This window comes from Molothrus aeneus, chromosome 13 (assembly GCF_037042795.1).
Source record: "Molothrus aeneus isolate 106 chromosome 13, BPBGC_Maene_1.0, whole genome shotgun sequence".
Lineage (NCBI taxonomy): Eukaryota > Metazoa > Chordata > Aves > Passeriformes > Icteridae > Molothrus > Molothrus aeneus.
The window spans coordinates 1,269,374-1,293,756 of NC_089658.1; the positions used below are offsets into that span (position 1 = coordinate 1,269,374).

The window sequence follows — 24,383 nt, forward strand, 5'->3', positions numbered from 1 at the left end:
CAGGAACGGTGTGGCCAGCAGGACAGGGGTGTGATTCATGCCCCGTGCTGTGCACTGCTGGGACACACCTCGAGATGTGTCCTGTTCTGGGCCCCTCGTTCAGAGAGGATATTGAGGTGCTTGGAGTGGGGAGTCCCGGGAAGGGTAACACTGCTGGGGACACACCTCGAATGTGTCCTGTTCTGGGCCCCTCGTTCAGAGAGAATATTGAGGTGCTCGGAGTGGGGAGTCCCGGGAAGGGTAACACTGCTGGGGAGAGCTCTGGAGCACAGAACAGCTGAGTGTGTTCAGCCTGGAGGAGGCTCAGGTGTGACTTTATCACCTCGCAATTCTCTCAAAGGAGGCTGCAGCCAGGGAGGTCGGGTTGTTTTCCCAGACAACCAGTAAGAGGAGAAGAGGATATAGTCTTGAGCTATGCTAGAGGAGGTTTTGGCTGGACATTAGGAGGAATTTCTTCACGTAGAAAGTGGTTAAAGATGGCAACGGGCTGCCCAGAGAGGTGGTGGAGTCACCATCTCTAGAGACGTTCAAGAAGCCTCTGGCATCACTTAGTGCCACAACTCCAGTTCCTTAAGCTGGAACTCGATTACCTCAGTGGTCTTTTCCAACCGAATGGGTTCCGTGACCCGTAAGCGCTCGGCACGGGGCGCTGGGCGGGGGTCGGGGCTGCTCCCCGCACCTGCGGCCGCGCCCTCGCCTCTGCCCCGCTCCGCTCCGTCCCCGCCGCGGCGCCGGGGGCTCCGCTCGCACGGGCGGCCCCGCGCGCTGCCTCAGGGGCGCGTCGTGCCCCGCTGGTGGTGGGTCCTGCCCTGCCCTGTCCGGCCCCGCGGGGTCTCTCCCCTCCCCGAGGGGCTGCTCCGGCTTTCCTCCTCCTCCTTTCCCCGAGGAGCTGCCGTGCCCTGGCCGCCACGGTGCCGGGCGGGCAAAGCGAGAACGACGCTACCTCACCGCCTGGGCGAGGGCTGCGGCCGGCGGAGGTGCCTCTCCCTCAGGCCCAGGTAAGGGGGAGCTGCGAGCCCTCAGGTGAGGCGGGCTCTGCTCCCGCCGCTCTCCGGGCGCGGGGCGGGAGCCGCGGGTCCCCCGAGCGGGCCGGGCCGGGCGGAGGGCGGTGGAGCGGCCCGGAGTGATGACGCGCTTCCTGCCCTCCCCGCCGGGGGTCTGCGCCTCGAGTCCGCAGCGGCGGCGGCTGCGGGCGGCGGCGGCGGAGCCGGCGGGAGCGGGCAAGAGGCGAGCGGGGAGAAGGAAGGAAGCGAGAGAGCGGCGGGGCTCAGGCGCTCCGCAATGCCACAGTAACAGCGTTCCCGGTAGGAGCCCGCGAGGACCCTCGTCCTGCCCCGCCGTTGCACATTGCATAGCGCGTGTGGTCTGTGCGGAGCCGCCGAGAGGGGCAAGGCTCGGCGCGGGGCTGAGCGGCGGCAGCGCGGAGCCGCTCGGCTGCCCGGGGCTCTCGGTGCGGGCTGCTCCGAGCGGCAGCAGCCGCCGCTCGCCGCTCCCTGCTGCGCCCGGGCAGGCTCGCCCGCGGGCAGCGCTGCCTGCACAACAAGTTGCTGGTTCCAGGGGGGACAGCAACAGCCCGGCCCGGTGCCGTGCGGGCTGAGCCCCGGCAAGGGGAGAGCGGCCTCGGCTCACCTATCGTTCGTCAGGAGCCGGGCCAGCATGAGAGGGAAATAGCGGTCTTTCGGGATTTCCCTGTGCCGTGGAGGGCTGGAGTAGGAGGCAGGTGCTGAGTCGGCTGGCCCTCCGCATCATGCCTGGGCGAGCGTGGCGTGGCCGGGTCGGAGCAGTGTTCGCCCGGGGAACGGAGCTGTTCGCTGTTGGGCGCTATTGGCGACCGTGATGTAGAAAAAACCTTTTCGCAATACGTGGTGAAGTGACGACCTCCCAAGGACGATCCTGCCGCGTCTGCATATGCGTGGATCTGTATCCATCTGTGTCTGTGTCCGCATCTTCCCACGGGAGCGGCTGGCGTTGGGAGCGGGGCGCGGGGCGGTCCCGTGGGGCCATCCCGGAGGGGAGGGAAGGACGCGGCCGCCCCTGCGCAGCGCAGGCGAGGATGGGTGGGCGCTGCTCCGCAGCCTCGCTGTTCTCCGGGCCGGCTTGGGCCGTGCAGGGGTCCAGCGCTCCGGGTTACCTGCCCCGGTGAGCCTTCGTGCCAGGGCTAGCAAGGCGCAAAACCTCCCTGAGTGCGAGGCGGCGTTGTGTGCTTGCAGCGGGGCTGTCCGCGTCCCGGCTGGGTTCTCCTGTGTGCCCGGTCCCTCTGTTTCTCCCGTGCCCTCCTAGCAGGTACTGGGGTTCTCCTGTGTGCCTGATCCCTCTGTTTCTCCCGTGCCCTCCTAGCAGGTCCTGGGGTTCTCCTGTGTGCCTGATCCCTCTGTTTCTCCATGCCCTCCTAGCAGGTACTGGGGTTCTGTGTGCCCAATCCCTCTGTTTCTCCATGCCCTCCTAGCAGGTCCTGGGGTTCTGTGTGCCCCAATCCCTCTGTTTCTCCCGTGCCCTCCTAGCAGGTACTGGGGTTCTGTGTGCCCAATCCCTCTGTTTCTCCATGCCCTCCTAGCAGGTACTGGGGTTCTGTGTGCCCAATCCCTCTGTTTCTCCATGCCCTCCTAGCAGGTACTGGGGTTCTGTGTGCCTGATCCCTCTGTTTCTCCCGTGCCCTCCTAGCAGGTACTGGGGTTCTGTGTGCCCAGTCCCTCTGTTTCTCCCGTGCCCTCCTAGCAGGTACTGGGGTTCTGTGTGCCCAGTCCCTCTGTTTCTCCATGCCCTCCTAGCAGGTACTGGGGTTCTGTGTGCCCAATCCCTCTGTTTCTCCATGCCCTCCTAGCAGGTACTGGGGTTCTGTGTGCCCAATCCCTCTGTTTCTCCATGCCCTCCTAGCAGGTCCTGGGGTTCTGTGTGCCCCAATCCCTCTGTTTCTCCCGTGCCCTCCTAGCAGGTACTGGGGTTCTGTGTGCCCCAGTCCCTCTGTTTCTCCAATGCCCTCCTAGCAGGTCCTGGGGTTCTGTGTGCCCGGTCCCTCTGTTTCTCCTGTGCCCTCCTAGCAGGTCCTGGGGTTCTGTGTGCCCCAATCCCTCTGTTTCTCCCGTGCCCTCCTAGCAGGTCCTGGGGTTCTGTGTGCCCCAATCCCTCTGTTTCTCCCGTGCCCTCCTAGCAGGTCCTGGGGTTCTCCTGTGTGCCCCAGTCCCTCTGTTTCTCCATGCCCTCCTAGCAGGTCCTGGGGTTCTGTGTGCCCCAGTCCCTCTGTTTCTCCATGCCCTCCTAGCAGGTCCTGGGGTTCTGTGTGCCCCAGTCCCTCTGTTTCTCCATGCCCTCCTAGCAGGTATCTGTCTCTGGGCCAGCCTTGCCCTCGGCTGTCTGGAGAGCCCAGCACAGTGTCACTGCATGGGAACACCTTACTGAGAGCTGGGCCCTCTGCTGCCTTTATGCTCACCTTCTATAGTGCTTTTGTTCTGCTGGCCAGCCATTTCATTTTAGCCTTTTTTTTCATTTAGGCTTCACTTTTTGTGTGCTAAAATGCTGCTATGACATCTAGTTAGGAAGATTGTGGGAATGTTCATTGATTGAAAAAAGCCCCTCTTGTCAGATTAAACAATTGTCTATTTCCCTCCAAATATTTTTGAAGTTTATTTTGTAGACCTGTATTTTGGAGCAAAGTTGGAGCCATATTAAATTTCAAGGCAGTTCTGGGTTTGGAAGTATGTTACTTAGAGGCACTGAGGAGTTCTGCATTCTCAGAAGAGCCCAATGGCCATGGAACAACGTCCCTATGATTTAAAAACAAAGAAGCATCATATTTCTGAGCTTGCTCTTGCTTGTGTGAAACATGACTGATTTGTATGTTTATGGCAGTGTGTTTTTAGTACGAATGCAAGCTGCCAGTGTTAATTAAAAATACATTACAAATTGTAGTATATGAAAAGCTTTCATATCTCTATGGTTTAATGGTCAGCCATGCTTCCAACAGAACAGCTGTTAGACAAGTTAACTGAGAGTGAAGTTACTACCATTCCTGCTTTAATTTTCATAATGTGACATTTTCAAGGGAGATTCAAGGTTATCACACAGCTGAGGAGGGAGGGGGGAGTGTCTCTTGATTCTTGGAAGTGCATTTCATTTGAGTTTCCTAATGCCTCATTTAACTCACAGATCACTGCAGAACTAAAGGGTTAAGTGGAATTCTAGCTTATCTATTAGTGACAAAATTATTGAGCTTATGTAAGATAAGAATACTTCTTGTTTCTGGTTGCCAATCTGAGCGGGTTAACTATGACAAACCTGAATAATATTCAAGTTCTGAATCTCAGTATAAAGCTAAAGTCTACAGCCATTTCATGGGATACCCATTCATTTTGCCATTCAGATTACAGGAGTTTATCCTGAATAATTGTCCTGTGTGTTTTTGGAGTAACATCTGTTGCATGATATCATGTAATGGAATGTGGTACAGCCTAATTTAAGTTGTTTTGAAACATTGCCATTGCACTGTAGTAGTGCCTGAGAGGGTGAGAGGTTTTGTGGTGTGAGTGATGGATAGATTGGTTACAAGTAGACAATATTGAGGAAGATGAACTTGCATTTGAACTGCAGAGGATTAAGTAATTTTACTCTGAGCTTGGTTTGTTTTACAGTTTTACTTTGACTTCTTTTATCATTTGCCAGCTAATGCAATGACTGAATTCTACTTATATTAGGAAATCCATCTGCAGTTATAAATATAACCATCAGTACAAAGCACCAGTACAGTAGAACCCCAGTCTTATTTTGGAGTGGAAGAAGTGGAAGAACTGTCTAGCTGTGGCATACCTTGAACTGCATGAGGCTTGGAAGTTTTGCTGTGAAAACTTTCATTTATTTGGTATTGTTTCTAGAAAGATTTGAGTGCACATCAAGGATGTGCAGATGGAGAGCAAGGATGTTCTGATGCATTAATATTTGGATCGTCACTTTATAGGCTTACTTATATGATATGTATCTATTAAACCTGTGCAAATGCAGTCTAGATGGTTTGCAAAAATGGTAGTGCCTAATTGGTCACCACATCTAGACAGGAGTTCAAACATCTCACCTCCATTCCATTGTAGTGTCAGATAACTCTTGGGTTATCAATATTGTATGTTCATGAAATATGAGCAATACCATTTGTTGAAGTATCCTTACAATCCATAATTTTAGCATTATGGTTCTGAAAACATCATTTGAGTTGTTCTCAGCTGCCAGTCCTGTCTGACTTTTGGAGGTTTTGGTAAGCTGCCAAATACATAGATATCTTGATATTATTTTTTTTAATATGGAGAGTTTCTTGCTAAGCAGTGTTTTCCAGATGCTGCCTTTGCACCAGGCCCTAATTAGGTAACAAGTGTGAATGTCTTTACAGACCACTGGACCAGCTTTCAGAAATTCTTTTCTCCTCCCTGCTTTTGAATCTTTAAAATTTTTGGCAAGTCTGCTTATCCATGTTTCTACAGACAATAGAATGCTGATGCAAATTGAGAACAGCAAGCAAAACGTTGGGTGTTGTTGCACATGGGGGGAGGCTGTCTTAATAATGCAGTGTTATGTTTCATTTGTTTACTTTTGGATTTCAGTGTTCCAGTTGGGACAATTGGAGGTGGAAATTGCAGTGTCAGGTAGTCCTGAAGGAGAATGCAGGTTTTTGCTTCTGGGGTTCTGCTTTTGACTACATATGGTTATAAAAAATACACAGTAAATTGAACTGCTAAAATTTTGGGGCAAAGGAGATGCAAATGATAAAGCAGAGGGTTTTTTCAGAGTAGTTTATCTTCCAACTTCCAGAGGCTATGTTAAGCAAAATAATCTAGGGTTTTGCAACTCAGTGGATGAGATTATGATTATGGACATCATGCTGTGTCTTAAGCTCTTTTATACTTGATTTTTATTATTGTGGTTAAACAGTCTATTCCTTTTGCACAAAGAATGCCTTGAAGGTAGCCTGAGCTCCTTAGATGTGTAAGTGCTGATTCACAGCATGTGGTGCCATCCTGGGTCTGATCAGTGTTCAGTGTTGAGCCTGTTGTCTCTGAGTGCAGGGCAGTTCCACTTTGGAGTGAGGCTGGTATGCTTGAGCCTGAGAAGGGGGTAAGGAGCCCTGTGCTTAGTTTTAACACCAGACTTTTAACTGTGTACAAGGAATTTTGTAGCTTGCTGTCCCTGCTAATGCTGCTGAAAACCCATTTCACAGTAGTCAGAGAACCATTTCCCTGGTGTGCTGTGTGCACACATGCTTATCTTGGAATTGAGTTTGAATTAGCCTGCATACTTGAAGCAATTGTGATAACATTTTGATATTTTCCACTTCCAGTTGCAAGCTGGAATTTCATCCCCAGAGATCCACCCCCTCGATTCTCAAAGCTCCAGCACCTTTTTACTCAAGCATCTTCATAAAGCTAGAAAATGCACTGACTGACTTCACAAGGTGAGGGTGACTGTACAACAGTAAGTCTTGTCTTAAAATATCTTTACAGTATTACTGTGCTGACTTACTTGTAGTCCCTTTACTTGGCAGCTACCAGTTGATTTCCTGCCAAGATGGGCCAGGCTGGCACTTGAAACTGCCTTCCTTTCATTCTCAGTAGGTAGCTCATCTTTCTGTGTTCAGGCAGCAGGAGGAATGTATGGTCTGAAATGAATTGTAAATGAACCTCGTGTCTTTGTCTGTGGCAACTTTTGTAAGGTTGAGATTTCTTACTTTTGTGGAAAAGTGACATATAACCCAGGAACAAGCAGCAGACTCTCAGGCTTCTAAATCACAGTAAATAACAATTGAGGTGATAGAGAATCAATGGTACTACATGGACTGATTACTTTTTTGAGTTGAATAACAATTTACATTTGCCAGCTGTGGTAGGTTTGTTGCTCTAATATGTGGAAGAGTTTAGTTTTTGCTGAAGTATTTGGCGTAGCGGTGTGAGAACCTCTTAAACAATGGCATTGTCTTCAGTTGTGTAATCCTTTTCTTATTACATATTGTTTCTTTTCATATAATGATCTCTCTTTACTTTTCTTGAGAGTTGATAGCTGCAATGTGGTGAGTAACCCTTTGTCTCAGCAACCTCAAGTCCAGCCTGTCCTGTGGTTTGGTTTCAGTCGTGTTCTGTACTATCAGCAAAGTTCTGATTTTTCTGGAATGTGAGATTTAAACTTTGTGTGTAGTTGACATAAATATAAGCAAAAACAGTTCCAAAAATTGCTGGCTTGAATTTGTTCAGCTGGAAACATTAATTAGGCTTAATTTACAGTGAGTACCTTTTACCTTAGCTCAATTTATGTGTGCCAAGTGCTGTGTAGCAGGAAATGACAAAGTGGCACTTGGCAGACAGAACAGCAGCAGCAAAGACAGATTGTCAGTGTCTGACAGAAGTGGTGGTGCATGTTGAAGAGAAGACCTGTGATAGTAGGAGGGATGGTCTCAGGAATGTGATGGTGGTGTAGGACTGATGGGCATCATCCTTAGACCTAATGAATATGTTTAGATATTGTGACAATCAAAATTTACCATTGGGTCTATGAATGAATATATGAATAAATGGAATCAGGAGGTCTAACCTGAATATTTCAGTTTACTGTAGCTTGCAATTTCTGTAATTCTTGTAATTCTTTGTCATTTGTGACTGCAAGATTTTCTTAGATGATTTTTTGTCATGGTATAAGGACATATCTGTTGACAAGGGCGTGTCTGAACTCCCTGGGAAAGGATTGGGTGGGAGTCATTGCTGCACAGCCAGCATGCAGGGTCAAGCAAAAGGAACCAGTGGTGTCTCCTGGGTCAGGGTATCACTGAAGGCACTGGTACAGGGAGGAAGAGATCAATGTCCAGCTTCAGTTGAAAAAAGCAAAAGCTGTGGGAAAGGACATCACTCTGTTGTGATGTTTAAAGTACTCTTTGGAAATGTTATTTGCAATAGCTGAGGATGTACAGACCCCAGGCAAGAGCCCAGGATGTTGTAGTATGTACCAACTCTGAGGAATATTTGGGTTTTTTTAATTAAAAAAAATGGTGGCTGTGTTTGTAGTTGTGAGTAAGGTCCAGATAAGCCTGGCAGTTTGCTGGGTTGTCTGTTCAGCTGCACTGTGATACTAATGAGACTTAAAAGCAGCTGATGAGTGTAGGTGTGTGTCCAGAAGAGCAGAAGCTGTGAAGAAAGCACAGTTAACTTGGCCTTGTGAGCTTGGGCAGACCAGACTGTGGATTAAGAGAAATCAGAACAAATCCAGACATTGAGGAGAGGATGTAATGAGTTTTGAGTGAGGGCTTTGTATGTAGTGGACCTGGACATGTAAGGGGTCAGTTCAAATGGATCACAGGTGGTGTATGAGGGAGTGAACATTTATTCTCTCTGTCCTAGGCAGAGAATGTATTTTTAGAGTTTTCATGTCAGAGCTTTGGCTGACTCTGTAATACCAGTCCCAAGGGAATGGCAGGGCTTTGGTGCTGAAGAGATGAGGCAGAAAATCCCCTTGATGGTGGCACAAGTGTGTGGCTGAGGTGAGCTGCTTATGCAGCAGTTCTGCACTGGGGGTTGTTCAGCACAGGTGAGGAAGGGAGGATGTGCCTGAGGAATCAAGCCCAGCAGTGCAGCAGCAGCTGTAAGGCCAGGCTGTGGCAGGGGCTCAGTAACGAGTGAATGTCTGTGTGGGAACAATGTGTTCCTGCCTCAATGCTATTATCATTCCTTTTCAGGGATTAATTGCAGTTTGAAGCATTACAAATGCCATCTGTGTATGAGGGTAAAAATCCTCTAGTACTACTAAACACAAAGCACTGTTTTCCATGTGGATCTTAGTATAATCAGTCATTGCCTTAACTTCTCTGGGATAATATTCCCACCCTACCAGATCATTTAAGGCAATAGTTTAGAAAAGTTTTTTTTTTGATCTCACACGCTTATCAGTAAAAGATTTGTGAGCACACACACCAATATATATATATAGTATTCATCAATTGGCACACATATTACTCAACTATTATTATACGCATTACAGAACATACACAAAAATGAGAAATTAATAAAAGAGAAGACAAATAGAATATGTTTTATTTTTAAACAAAACCCATTTTTTACTTTGATTTAGGAATTGTTCAGTGAGAGCTTTGTAATTGAATGTGCCTCTCAAAAATTTTTTTCAATGTTGGTTTATCACTTGTATACAACCATTTTAAGGGCTGGTTCTAGGTTCAGTTTAGTTTAGTCCAGTACTTGGTTTTAATGACTTTCCAAGCCAAATAAGATGCCTGACAATGACAGATCCAAGTGGAAGAAGTGCCTTGTTGGTGCTTACTAAATAATGATCCTAATTTTCCACTCCCATACACCAATTATGCAGAGATTCTTCTTGGAATTAATCTATTAAATTTCTGCCTTCCCTGATGCCAATCAGTTCTTCTTGCAGACTAATGGGAAGATATTGCATTCTTCTCTTTTCCTGAAGCACTTCTTTTGGAAGCTTTTAAACAGTGTTGGGGTTTTTAAAAAGATTGTCAAGTTTTGTAAATTATATACAGCTTTCAGAGGTTTTTATAGGAGGTTTTTTCAGTGGACACATTTGCAAACATCTGTTTTCAAAGCAGTCTCTGTAAAGTGACTTTCTTCTGGAAAGCAGTTACCTTCTTGCTCCCTGCTAAAACAGGCTGTCAGCTTCACCTTGAAGGGACACCTTAGGTGTGCATTTATTTGAAAATACCTGGTAAGTAGGATAGTACAGACAGCCCCTTTTCAGCACAGAACAGAACAGGCAGTGTTGAGCAGTTGCCTTTGTAGGAAAAAACACATGGTGTGTCATTAAGTGTGACAACTCTGTGAGGCCCTTTGCCACAACATAACTAGCAAAACTTAGTGTGGGAGTATGAATTTCGTGGTCACTCCCCATCTTGTTACAAGGCATTCTACTGCTTGAAGCTCTTCTTTTTATAAAATTATATAATCAATGCCATCCTGAGCTCTTGGTGCACTCCTGCCTCCATCTATGAATGATGTAGTGAAAGAATTTCATGTGTGGTTAAGGAGTGACTGCTTTAACTGGAATAAAACATAAAAGGATTCCAGTGTAAAGGTTACAGATAAAATCACATAAGTGTACACTTGCAGAGTTTTCTCATCAACCATTTTTTCTTTTAAAGAAATAATTGACTGTTGAGTTTCCTTTGATACATCATTCCTGGAGTGGCTCACAAAAGAGAAGTTCCCAGTGTCTTTCAGTGGTGCAACAATCCAGCATATACCCTAACATGAGGCATGTAAGAAACATCTGGAAGGTCAGCCAACAGTGTAGCACACCTCCCACACTGCATAATTTGTTCTAATACTTGTTTCCTCAAATCTTCAGCTGTTCTCTGTGAGTTTTTCCAGCAGTATTTGCTAACAAAGGAATGCCACATATTGTCTTCCATGTGTTATTTCAGCCATTTTTTACTGCACTAGGAAGACCAATGCTAAATGTCTTTGTCTCTTCTGCTGTAAAGTAAGAAACCTTTAAAAAGGCTTTTGAAGGTTTGCCATTGAGTTCAGGTGGTTGGGGTTTGTTTAAGTGAAGTACTACTTTAAATATCACATGACTTGAAGAAATTGCAAAGATTTGTCCTCACCTCACTGGTACTTAATTTTTAAATAACTTGCTAATCATGATGGCTTCATATTATCATTATCTAATACCTCAAGGCAAAATGTTTAGTGTGAGTTTCATCATTAATGATGGTAGATGCAAATCCATATTTCATATAGTTATCATCATAATTCCAATTTTTTGGCCCACTTTTTGTCAGATCTGATTAGAGTGTTGATTTTACCTTATAATTTGTGTGACAAGTAGCTTCTACTGGGAATAAGAAGTCAGCTGTTGCATATGGATTTTGAAGCAAAGAGAAGATCTGTCTTGGCATTTGTGTATCTGACATAGTAACACTTCAGAGCCTTAGGATCAAAGGTGATTTTAGGAGGGTTTGCAGCTGTGGAGGGCCCTAAAGCCCCTAAACCATTTGTGTATTTCCCTGGTTAGAGTTCTTTGCCTTCATTTGTCTCATGTTACCATAGCTGTAAATAGGGTATTTAGTTACCTAGTCCACACGTGTAGTGACAGCATGCAGATTTCTATAACCATGCCTTTGTTAATTGTGGCCTTAGGTTGTGCCAGCTAAACTTTCAGAAACAGGCATTCCTAAATAATGGAAGTTTTGTTGCTTTTGGTTTTCTTGGCTTCTGGGGCTTGTAAGGAGGGACAGCAATTCTTCTGGTTTGCTTCTAGCAGCCAACACAGTGTAGTTCCCATCCTGCCTGAGGCTACAGCAGATAAATTCCAAGTACCTGCAAAACATCTGCTATCAAGCACCAGTGCTGTCTTGGTACCCACCCAAAGAGTGTATCTTTTCTTGTACAGCTCATCTTTCTGTAGCTGCCAAGGAGTGAAATACAATTTTTGCCCTGAGGAAGATGGAAAAGCAAGGTGGGATTGCAGATAATTGTGTTTTGGGTAGAAAGAGAAGATAAAGCAGGGAGTTGCTTTTAGAAGTTGTTTACAAGACACTGAAAAGCAAAGGAAGAAATGTAGAAGGAGGACAGAAAATGATAGAATACAAGGAAAAATGAGAAAAGCATTTTAAAATGTTTTTCTGCAAACTATAGTTACAGCTTTTTAAAGACTGAAGGTTTTTAGTAGTGTGTATTGACAAATTGCTTTTTGTTTTTTGGGGTTTTTTCTTTTAATTTGACTCATGTCAAATTTCTTGCTTCATGTTTACCTCTTATTATTTTAACCATAACTGTATTACTGCTTTGTGTTATTATGACCAGATGCAGAAAGCAGCCATGTCATCACAGAAACAGACCTTACAGAATAGCTGTATTTTCTATCAACGCTTGTTCTGATGTCTTCAGTAGTTTTGCTGTTTCCTTCTGAATCTGAGTTGTTCTGGAAGAACTCTCTAATTTAGCTTTCTTTTTTTTGGCACATTTTTCTTTACATGTGTTCTGTGAAATCTAACTCTCCCATGACATGTGATGGGTGAATCAGGGTGCTGGAGACTTGTACAAGTGAAATTTGTCTTCCTTTTGGGTCTCTAGTGTTTAGTAGAAGTTTTGTTTCTTCCTGGTCAGTCACAGATGCTTCAAATACTTGTGCTTGTTAGGAGTTGCCATTTGAATCTAAGCAATTCATATTTTAGATATCTCCAAGTAGCTTAGAATTAGAAAAGCTTTCTTCTGGCAACATCCATGGGATATTCAACTAAGCAAGAAGAAAATGCTTCTTTGTAAGTAATAAGCTAATGAAAGCCTAGTATTTGTATAATCAGGTTTGTCTGAGGAGTATGGCTGTCTTGTCAGTAGCTGTTGGAATGCTGCCTTTGACTGGGTAGGAGACAATTTTGTGTTTTGGTTGGTGTGAGTGACCATTGGGTGGTGAAACAGCTGCACGTGGGGTGGGGGAGTTGGGGCAAGTAGGGCAGGCCAGTCTGGGCCTGGGAGGTCTTGTTGTTAGGGGGTGCTGCCATGAAACCACAATGCATCTGATGCAAAATGGGGTTAAACTGAGCTGTTTGCATGAAAAAGAACATTATCATGCTTGGTGAAGAATGTGAAAGGTGGATCTGGGTCATTGTTAGGCACACTCTGGGTCCATAGCGGATGTCTTGGGAACAGCAGAAATGAAACTCAAGTGGGATGCAGATCTGGGTGCGAGTCCCACAGTCTAGAAGTGCAATGGTTGTTAACAAGGAACCTGTGTTCAGCAAAAGAGCTCTAGTGATGTGTGGAAGGCAGAAATCCTGACCCAGAGTTAACTGAAGAAGGGATTTAGAGAAGACCTTGTGCAGTTCCAGCATCCTTTTGTTATCTGCTTTGTCAAATAGTACTTCTCTGTCATGCAAGGCTTTCAATGACCCGTTCAGCACACAGTGGCTGTGATCTCACTGAAGGGGAATGAAGACTGAGTGTTTTTAAGGGTCTCTAACATGGGTGTTATACTGCAAATGAATAATACAGTGCTGTATCTGCCTAGCAGAATGGATAAGGAACTCAAGCCCTCAAAGCAAGTATTTGTTGTAGAAGAGTTTGATTCCTTGAGCTGGAAGATATAATAACTTAATATGTTTAACTGTTCTGAGAGTCTATGGCCAAGTCTGCGGGGTGCTGCAACTTAATTTGTTTGTTTATACTGCTGGTTTCTAAATGTGTGTTCTTGGCTTGCTTGGTAAGTCTTGCCATAGTTATTTCCTGCGACTGGACAAAGGAGCAGTGTTGAGTGTTTGAGAGAGTGCTTAGCAGGTAGTCGAGAAAAGGCACTTCCCAGTAACTCAGCTTTGAAATCCTCGAATTGAAAAAAAGTTGTTTTCTCACACATGCTCTGCTTTTCCCATGCATGCTCTGCTGTCTTTAATGATTCCAAATACACAGGAACTTAGGGTTAGTCCTACATAAAGCAGTGTGTAGGCAGGAGGAGGTTTGCCCACTTGCAGATCTCTATGAGGTATGTGTTAATGTTGAATAACTTCTCACATTGAACCAGCTGGTTGCATTTTCTGAGCTGTTGTTTCAAATTCTTGTCCTGCTGAGATACCGATGTGACTGCTTTGTTTTTTAAGGTGCTCCTAACAGACATCCAAGCTGGAAATGCAAAATTGAGCTGGTAATAGCTTAGGTCTCCATGGTGACCATGGCATCCTGAAAACTCAGGAAATGATATTTGACTTCCTAGGGCTCTAGGTTACTCCTAGGCCCTATGGATTCAGGCTGTCAGTGGCAAAAAGTGTTTCTTCAGGCAGAGTAGAAAACTATATCCAATATAGAACATCAACCCCAGGTTTGTAATTACAAGAGAGACACTGTGGTGGTGTTCAAGTGAAAAAACAATAGGAAGCATTTGAGGAGGTCTACAGAGATGAATTGCACTTTACAAATTACTTCAAAAGAATCTTATCAAGAGTACTCTGGGCTGCCTCCATAAAGTGTCAGAAGATTGAGCTTGCTCTATGACAGTTCCTACACTTGAAGGCAATGTAAGTTATTAATGAGATAGTGAAATTGTGCTTTCTGGTGCATATACTTGATATCTTCTGATTTACTGAGCTCAAATTTTCAGTTATTCACAGAGGCAAAGTCATTGAAGCACTATTGCAATCTGAGGATGAGGAGGAGCAGCTCTGAGGGAATGTGTGTGCAAAATGAGCACATCTGATGTGTCACATCTGTCTAAATGAGTACCAATACAGCCTGTGGCTTTGGCAGTTGATTACTTACTATAATTCAACCCTCACATCAAAATTAATTCACTTATTTAGTGCTGATGGTCAGAAAGAATAAATATACGTTTATTTTGAAAAGTGGAAATAATTTAACTTCAAGATGGCTTGTTTGACTTTACAAGGATAAATAGACCCAGGAGTACGTGCTGTTGATTTTGAGTGCTTTAGCATAGTTCTTGTGAGTCAGAGACAAGGACCAGTCTTTATGCTTCAGTGACAAAGTGTCTGGACATGGAATTGAAATCTGAACTACTCTTAGGTAGAATGGAGTAACATACCCAGCATCAATAAATTACTGGCATGCATTTTTTTGTTTCTGCCTTTTCTTTTGGAGAAAAAAGGGTTTGATAGTTGAAAGCCAAATCCTCCTGTCATTTGATGCTTTCCCACAGCATGGAGCCCCTCTGTGGGCTCTGTGGCTTTTGGCTGTCAGAGATGGGCAGCCTTATGGGCTGTGGGTATGCAGTTACAGCTGAAGCCTCAGTGCAATTTGCAGAGAGCCTGGGGGAACGTTTTTTCCTTGTATTGCATATGCAGGCATGGCCAAACAATCAGGATTTGACCCTTCTCAGACGCTTTACAGGCTTGTAATTGTTCTGTCAAAGGTAAAGGAGAAACCTTGATGGGCAAGGGGAATGTAACTCTGTGTGTCACAGCAAATTGAGTTCCTGACATGTCAAGTTTGGATTTGAAAATTTAATTTGAACTACTGACTTGGAAGGCGTATTCTGACCTACAGCTTGAGTTTGAAGCTTTATTAATCTTGCATCCCTGTTTCTTTCTCATGCCATTCTCCAATAATGCTTCATATACTCATTGAGCATGATAGAAATAACAAATCAGAATTGCTATATTCTGATGGTACTTGAGAAACTGAGGGAATGGATGTTGCACACCAGTATTAGTAATGTGAAAAGTCTTTTCCTCATTTGCAAAAGTATATATTTTTTCAGAGAAAAAAAGGACTAATATATTCTGATTGTTGCATTATTAAAAATAAAGGCCCAAAAATTGGCAGCAATTCAGGAAGAATTGAAAATGCTCCAGTTCCCCAGGGATATATTTATCTTTTTGTACTCAGTGTTGTAACTGACCCCAACTTGCAGTGACATGTAACTTAAGTTTATTCCAGCTTCCTAAGTATTAATGACTTGGGCATGAAGAAGTAAATAGGTTGTAAATAGGTTTTTAGATTGTGGCTTGCTCTCTACTTTTACCTGGTTTAGGATTTGATAAGTTGTAAGTTTGGTTAAAATTAAAACCAAGATGAACTGTTAAGTGCATGATTTTAAGCTGCTTGTTTGTTTCTAATGGCTAAGAAGAGAAAGTGGAAAGATCTTGCTCAGCAGTTTGCACCTGGAATGTGAGCAACCCATTTTGGTGTGCTGCAAGTATGATGCATTCTTAAAGTTAAAATAGATCCCATCTCAGTGATGCTCTGTGACTCTTTATCCTAAAACTCAAAACTAAATTTTTTCCATCTTGGTTATTGGATTTGGTTCTTTAATTTGTGCTGCCTCACTCCCCTCCATACCCCAGATTTTTGGGCATTTTTTTCCCCCCAACTGCTGCTTGGAAGCATTACTGAAATAGTTCCCAGCTGCATATTGGTGTACAGCCTGGGACAGTGCAGGGGTCATTCCTTGGAAGGTGTCTGCATAGCAAACCCTCATTGTTCTACACATTGCTGGAGTTTGAATCCCATCCTTCTGTTCTGTAAAGAGATAATCCTATTTTATTAAAATTAAGACTTTGGAAAAAAATCTGTCCCTCTAGCAAGGTTTGGGTTTCAACACTTGGGATGAATACCATAAAAATAATTTCCTGTGTCCAGCATCCACTTGCCCTCAGTAAGAAGCAGCTCTTTGTTTGAAGGCTGTCAGGTTACAGGACAGACACTTGCTTTTCTTTGGTTCCTCCTCAGCTGCTCTTAATAGGGAACATCTTTTGCAGCTGCCTGCTGCTAACACTAAAGAGAACCCTTGTTTTGAAGTGTGGGATATGTTTGGCAACAAATATCTCATGCCAAATCTTGCAAGAAATGTTTGTTACCAAGTAACAAACTTTATTCCAGCCTCACAAAGCACATCATCCATATTGAGCAATTGTCATCAATGCTGTTTTCTTCTCAGATTGTCTATTCTGTGTGAAATTAGGGGTCTTATTCATGTACTGATGTTTATTGAATCTTGTATCGCAGCACATGGAGGGCTGGGGTTTAGACAGGCAGCACTTGTTTGCACAGCAGTGAGGAATCTGCCCTTGCTGTGGCTGTGACACAGTGTGTGCTGGTGCCACAGAGAATACTGGGAACCTGGAGATGCTGATCTTGGTGCCTTGTCATCTTTTCCTCAAAGACAGTTTTCAAAAGGCTTGGGGCACGTTAACTCTACACAGGAGGGTGCTAATTCAGCTAGTGTCCAACTTCTGGCCCATGTTTCAAAGAGAATCTCATCGACAGTTAGTATAAGTTCATGTGTATTTTGTGCTGGAAACCCTTTTATTTCATTTCAAGTGAAGTTATATTGATATGCTGTTAGTTTATGACAGCCTTTCATCAGGAGTGAAACTTTTGATGCCAACTTTCAAGAACAGAGTTCTCATCAGTTTTCTGTATTAGGTACTCTGGTAAATATGGTTCCAAAGATTTTCCTGCTTCAGGTGATCAAAGAGAATGCAGAGATCTCTACTGATTATTGTGGTTTTCATGAATCCCTGGCCCATCCAACAGTGCAAAAAACTGGTTTACAGTCTCTTGTGTGCAGAAACATCTACAAACAAGCTCTCTGATGGGATTAACTGCTCTGCTGACCACCCTTCAGTTTTTCCTGGAATCAGTAGCTTAAGTGAACTCTAGTACAATATCTATCTGCTTGATGGAGATGGGAGTGAAAACTTTGGGCAGTGTATTAACAGAAGATTTGGTTGACTTCAGTGTTCCTGTCATGAACTTTCAACGTTTGAAAGCATTATTATATTCATTATTTTAAATTTAAATGAGTTAGAGAGTGTTAGGAGAGATTCTGCCTAATAGTGGGACAGAACTTTTAATCAACTGTGTGTTTTGATACTTTAGTTGTGTGAAAGCAAATTATGTATATCAGTTTGCACACTTTTTTTGGGTTGAGCTAGAAACTGGAAATTCCTTTTGAAAGAAATTCTCTCTGAGGAGTGAAGTCTGCTTGATGGAGCACACTTGCAGCCAAACCAAATTGTCAAATAAGCCCAACCAATGCAAAATCTAGTCTTTCTTTCAGCTGAAAAGAAAGCTGTGGGAAAGCTAGCATTAGTTTTCCTTGTTTACTCCTTATTTCAGTGCCAGGTGCTTCCAAGTTCACTGCACTTGGCATTAAAATAAATGTTCTCCACAGAACACTAAATGTTGACTGTTACTAATTTGTGTTGTAGAAATGATCAGTGTGTCTTGCTGGCAGATGAGGCCTAAGAATGTTGTGTTTGGAATACTTGTACCTTTCATTTTTTCCCCTTCCCTGCAGAAATAGTTGCTTTAAGAACTGCCTGTTAAATTGGAAATGACCTTACTTGCCTTCAGTTATAAATAGCAGTAAAAAGGAAGGGGATTCCCCTGCTGTCAAGCCCCATTCATGGCTTTCTATTTTGGTTAAAGCCATGTCTTACAATGAGTGCTCTGTGACTTCCAGCCCTCAGCATGCTGCAACAAATGGAGTTGCATTCCAAAAACTGTGTGTGCTTGAGGTCATAAGCAGGTAACATTGCTCTGGTACAAGTTCTTTTTGTTTCTGTGTTAGTTGGTGGGGTTAGAGATGCCACCATGTGTATTGAAACAGTGCCCATGTGCTAATCTGTGTGCCTCATGTGTTCCTTTGGGCTCTGTTGAATCAGGAGAACCTGTTCATGGTGAAATACTACTGTGCCTGAAATTTGAAGAAAGAAAATCTTGTGTATAGGACAGCTTGAAAGGGCAACCCTTTTTCTTTATTCATATTGCTTTCTCTTAGAGGGCTGTGGTTCTTGTACTGTTGTGGAAGGAAAGCACTTGAAATAAATGGCAAAATATCTTAGTCATTATCTTAGTTTTGATGTGTGTTCTTTCTTTAAGATCACATTTAAACATAGTTTTAAAAATCAGTTCTATAGAGTGTTAGTGAAAATATACCCAATTTGATACTAGGAGGGCTAACTGTTCTCAGCCCTTTAGTTATATATATTGTGTATCTCACTAGCTGATCAGTTATCTGATTAAAATGCATTTTTGGCCAAATGCAGGTTGGTATTGGTGTCCAGTTTACACCCCACCTTCAAGTCACACTGTTTATATGTTCAACTGTGCAGTTCTGTGAATGTGTTGGGAGGAAGCATTTGATCATTCAGAATATGAGCATATGATTGATAGTTGATCTTGCAAGGAGTGCCACTGGACAAGAGGATTCCTAATCAAAGATTCTGGTGGGTTGTAAGGAAAAACAGCTCCTGTACAGCAGTGTAAAAAGCTCTGTACACACGACAGGGCATAATTAGTGACATTCCATTATTTTGTACATCACTAGAACCTAGTTTGGAAGGGGGAATGAAGGCAGGCTTGGCCTCTGACTTCAAGTGCTAGTTAAATTGATTTGACATAAGTAGTAGTTTTATGTCATTTCCCAAAACAAGACAACAAAACCGTGGGCGAAGGTAGAATTAGTTTGAAAAACATCATCTGTTATAGGCTCATGTCAATCCTTTTCCATCCTTTTGCTCATGTCAGACAAACTAAAACCAGATTTGTCTGGTTCAGCTTCTCTATGATTGACACAAGTAGGTTATGAGTGGTGATTGTATTTCCAGTTGCTGAGATTAGGAAGCAGCTACAGTTGGGGGTTTTCAGTGCTCTTCAATTCATGAAGGAAGCTGCTCAGCTTCATCTGCTTCTCTTTGCAAAGCTATTCTGGTGCAGCCAAGGCCATTGTTCACATGTACCATGCATAAATGTGGTATTTTATCCTGTATGAAAGTGAAGAAGATTGTGGAATGTGTTCTTGCTAGTAAGTTATAATTGTCTTGGCAGAACATTAACTGTCTCCTGAGACAAGCATAATTATAATTTTGGGGTAATTTAGATCATCAGATTTAGAAGTATTAACCACCATCAGCTCTTTCTTACATTTTTGTTTTTGAAGGAAGCAGCAAAAGACCAGAATATTTGTGTAAGTATCAGTCTGGATGAAATGGATGAAATGTAATTAACAAGCTGATCTGCATGGAAATGGAATCAGTTTTGTGTGTTCTGTCTGAGAGGGCTCTGATGGTTTTTGAGTGACCAGCTTACCTCTATTCAGTATGTACCTGTATGGCAATGTATTCTTTTCCTGACTGTTTAACCATTTGAAAGCTGGGTCTGAGCAGTAGTTTTTACTCAACACTGCAAGGACTTGGACATGCACAGACTGAAGCATCTTTTAATTCAACCCAGATGTCATAGAAAAGGAGTCTGAATTCTGCTCTGCTTACAGTGTGCTGCTAATATTGAAGTGCACATTGACTGCAAGTCCTTACTGATCCCTGATCTGCAATGGGTGCTACATACACAGGAGAAGGCATCTCTGAGTAGTCATTGTGGAATTTTGTAGCATAATACTACATTCTGTATCTCAAAAATACAGGGATTGTAATTTCCATTTTGGGAACAGCTAGTCTTGTAAAAATTCCCCAAGAGTGCAGCAAGTTCACCCAGTGCTACAACAGTGCTGGCTGTGTTGTGTTCTCCCAAGTTCCCATCCAGAGGATTGCTGAAATCTTAAAGTTGCAGTGCTGAGACCTCAGAATTCAACCTGGCATTTGATGTTTGAAGTGCTTTTTCACTAAAATCCCTGACAGGCCAGCAGTTCTTAAATAAAGTGAGGTTGCTGGTGGCAACAGGCACAGGATCATTCCAGTAAGAACTTGGGTAAGATAGATACCTAACAATAGATTCTAGTGTAGGTTTGTTTTGAATCCCTAGTTCTTTCTGGCATGGCTTCAGTTTTCTTAAATAAGATTAGCATTTCCCTTATCTGTAAACTCTTGAGATGAAATGATTTCAAATAACTTGCACATGTTTATTAAGTAGTTCTTTCTACTGACCCTTAAAACTGAAGGAAAGCTATTGATGCACTTTATTTTCTTTTATTCAAAGGGTAAAAAGCTGATATTTTCTATGAATTTTTGTCCATTAGCCTCAGTAGGTGTAGGATAGTGCACTGAAGGGCAGGAGGGCAGGTGCTCATGCTGGGAATATCTGATGTCTTCTGGAACGTCTGGCTTCACTGCCTGGAAGAGCAACAGCACTGCAGTGAATGGCAGTGACAGCTGCTGGAGTTTCAAGAGCAACAAATGACTTCATTTCCTAGATAATTTCTTTTTTTTTGGTGAAAAGTGAAGCACTTGTAAATTAATGCTTGCAGCCTCTAACAGCATATTGTAGTGGCATGTTCATCCCTGAGGTTGGGAGTAGTGAAAGCAGTCAGGACTAAAGGGCAGCCTGTGTATCTGCATATGCAGGGTTGTTTTTGTGTTTGCATCACTGGATAACACCACCAGCAGCTTCTTAGTCCTGTTTAAAACAGTGCAACTCTTTTAACTTTGTGAGCATGTTGAAAGTTTCAAGGGCAAGTATTAAAGTGAGAAGTACTTGTTAGACTTGCATAATGTGAATTTTAGTGATTTGAAAGGGAGATGAGGTCGATGAAGAAGCACTTGAGTTGTAGAAGATACATTTCTTCTCAAATTAACATTTTAGAATCAATGTTTTAACACTCACAAAGACTAAAAACCATTTTTGGATGCAATATTTACTCTACTGGCTCTAGTGTAATTCTTTGCTTAGTTTGCTGTGTGAAGTTTAGCCTAAATATGTCAATGCTGAATTGATGAGTTGCATGAGAATGAAATACGGGATTTTTAGAAATATGTAAAAATTGGCATTTCATAAAGGTACTCTGGTACGATTTGGCAAAAATATTGTAGTTTTTGACAGTCTCAGACTTTGGCCTTCAGGTTCATGGGTGTCAGTGAGGACAAATGACATTTAAAGAGAAGCTGGGCTCAGAAACAGTCCCTGCTTGAAGCGTTGCTGATTGGCTGCAGTGTTTTATCACAAATAGCTTGAAAATAAAGATACCTTGTCTACAAGTAAGTGTTGGGTGATAGAAATAGTGACACTGCAAATATTAAAATTATCTATCAAGAGTTTCTTCTCCACATATGTCTAATATGGACTTTCTTGGAAGCATTGATCAAATGCTGTAGGTTTGCTATAGCTCATGTGCGTTTGGACAGCAGTTGCTGCTGTCAGGTCATTCCAGCTCAGTTCTGCAATTTGAGCTGCCCTAGTTTGTTATTAACTTTACTCTGAAGGACTGAAACGTGGTTGCTTTGCTGCCACAAGTCAAGTTATTCAAGTTTTTCTGTTATTTGGCTTGGTGTGGCTGTCGTTTTGAAAAGCAGTGTCATAACATGCTGTTTCTTTCACAAGCCTCTTAGCTTAGGTAAAGTATTTGAAGTGTTTTTCTCCCCACAACAGTGCTCTGATGTGAGCTAACATCTAAGTCTTGCTTGCTGCTGGACTGTCCTGTAGAGCTGTTCCATTATTCAGAGATCCCAGACTGGCAGGAAGGAAGCAGGAGGTACAATGGTATGGGGGAATATTTTACTGGCATTTAATGCTCTGCATACCTCAAAGCCAGAGAGCACCAGGCAGAGTGATACTGTGTGTGCTTTGAGAAACCTGGCAAAACAAGTGGCTAGTGCCAGCATTTATTTTATTCTTAGCTTTTTTTCTTAGCCTTAGCTGATCAGTAATCAGAGTTTAGGCACTGCTGTCTTAGAACTGTATTTTACATCTGCATCCCTTAAAATATTAAATGAAAAAAGAGCAGAAAAATTCTTTTAATGTATCTATCTTCTTTACAGACTTACCATCTTAGGGAAAATATTTGCATAACCTATAAAACTGTATCAATGGGAGGAGGAACACTATAAAGTATTCAAAATAACAGTGTGATCAGATTTAATTTGACAGCCTGGGGTTTGCCATGAGGAACTTTTGTCTTTGACAGGACATGGTGTGTATGTGTTGCTCCACCTCATCTCAGTGTTCTTGGCACGTGAGTTACTCACAGGAGGTATTTGTACACTGTACATGGTAAATGCATAGGAAGATTTGTGTTGGAGTACAGATTTGGTTACAGTTGCTTAGTTTGGAAACAAGCCGTGTCATCCGAGCAGCATTCTTTGGAAATGCCCAGGGAGTGTCCTGGTAGGTGGCATTTCTGACAGAGTCTGGTATTTCTGCCCAGATGTCTGAGCTGCCTTCAGGAGCTGAAGCACTGTAGCTGGAGCAGCTGACTTGATTTCCCCACTGATCTCATGGTTACTGAGTTCTTTTGCCTTTTTCTGTTCTGGTTCCCCTCTTGGCCACCTCTGCAGCCTCAGCTTTAGCAGGTAAAGGCTGGAAGGCCTTTCTGATTTAGGCACATGCAAACTGTGTCATCACCAGTGTGTGGTTTCTATAATGAATAATGAACAGCTGAATGTATCACTTCATCTCTTATTTCACACCACTGAGGCTGGGTCCCTAAACAGCAGCCTCAGGGGACTTCTTGGGTGCCTTTGCTGCTTTGTACTTTGGTTTTTTTGTTGGAAAGTTGTGGATAAAACTAGGAATATCATATTTGAACAACTACTCTGGAGGAAATGGTGTTATCTGTAGAGGAATGGAAAATTAAGAGAATGTTTTTGCTAGAACAATGAAAGAAAGTTTGGGGATTTTTTGAGCAACTCATTAGGTTCTCTTTGCTGGGAGTGCCATAATAAACATTGCATGCAATTCCAAACATCTGTCATGCTGCAATAATTGGGTTCTAGAGAAATATCTGAACTGAAAAAAACCTGGGTTTTGTGGCCAGGATTTCATACTGTCATAGTTCAGAAATGGGAAATGCTAGAATATTTTTTTATCATTGCCTCAATTTACCATTAGAGGAGGCAGAAACATGAAAATCCTTCAGTCAAATGTGATTCAAATGTGATGGGAAACTGCACATCTCCCTTTGAGAGAAAGCAGATGTTTTCCTCTGTTACCTTGCTCTGAAAACTAAGGTTTCTTCATCATGTGACAAGTGTTTCAGCTTTTGAATTTTTGTTCTTTTTTTTCTCTTTTAATGAAGATTGGCATGGTAATTTAGTTTCCCCAGTATTTTGTTTGAGGCCATTTTTGGACACAAGAACATTCAAGTGTAAATAAAATTAATTTTCTTGTCCCGCTGCCCTTCCTGTCACCACTGGCATGGCATTCTTCTGTCAATACGGTTGATTCTCAGTATTAGTTATATTTAATTGTCTGAATACTGACTTGATTTTGAAGTGGAATTTTCACCCCTGAAGATTGTTTCAGCTGCTTACTGCCCTGCTGATATTCATCTCGGGTACTTGGGGCTGCTGCTATATATACATCAATGCTCCCAACTATTGCCAGGAGGCTTTGCCTCTTCTGTTCCAGATTTGAAAACAGCTAAGAGAAAAAAAGTATCATTTACTTTCTTTCCTTGTCTCACTACGTATCTATGTAGAGTAACTCTTAAAAGCTTCAAGATTAATTTGTTAAAAGCCTTAATTGTATGTTAGATTTTAAGAAGGAGGACAGAGTATAATAAAATGGCCTCTCCTACAGAGGGGGAACCCAAATGAAGCCAATCTCCCCTGCCTTGTCAGTCCAACAATAAAGTTACTGTTCAGGCAGAGCTTCCCAGCTTGGCTTTTTGGCTTGTGAGGGCTGATCTTAGGGCAGCACTGAAGCTGCAGCCCAAGCATTCTTTGTTATAGTCAGGGCTCGTGCTGTGGCACCAGCCCCACAGTGTTGCCCAAGTGTCCTTGACTTCTGTTCAGATTGAGTTCCAGGAAATTTGCCAATATGTTGTTGTTCAGCTTCTTGAAGAACCTACTACAGCCCCAGGTTGTGCATTTGTGTCCTGCTGCCAAGCAGGGTTTGCTGCACATAGGGCTGGTGGCTGGATGTTAACAACTACAAAATGTGCAACTTCTGCTTTAGTGTTTTTGTGCTGATGCGTTCCATAGTTCAAAGATTGTTCTAAAGGTTCTTTTTGTAAGAAAGAACTGCTCACAAAATAATGTAATCTAA

General features: G+C 43.1%; 1 protein-coding gene across 1 annotated transcript in view; it reads left to right on the plus strand.

The window, feature by feature from the left end:
- The first annotated feature begins 1,168 nt into the window (after positions 1 to 1,168).
- The window catches only part of TLN2 (talin 2), a 145,165-nt gene continuing 121,950 nt past the window's right edge, over positions 1,169 to 24,383 (plus strand). The window contains exons 1-2 of the mRNA XM_066559061.1: positions 1,169 to 1,304; positions 6,317 to 6,430. The gene's annotated coding sequence lies outside the window, so the exon portion shown is untranslated. The remainder of the gene's footprint in view (positions 1,305 to 6,316; positions 6,431 to 24,383) is intronic.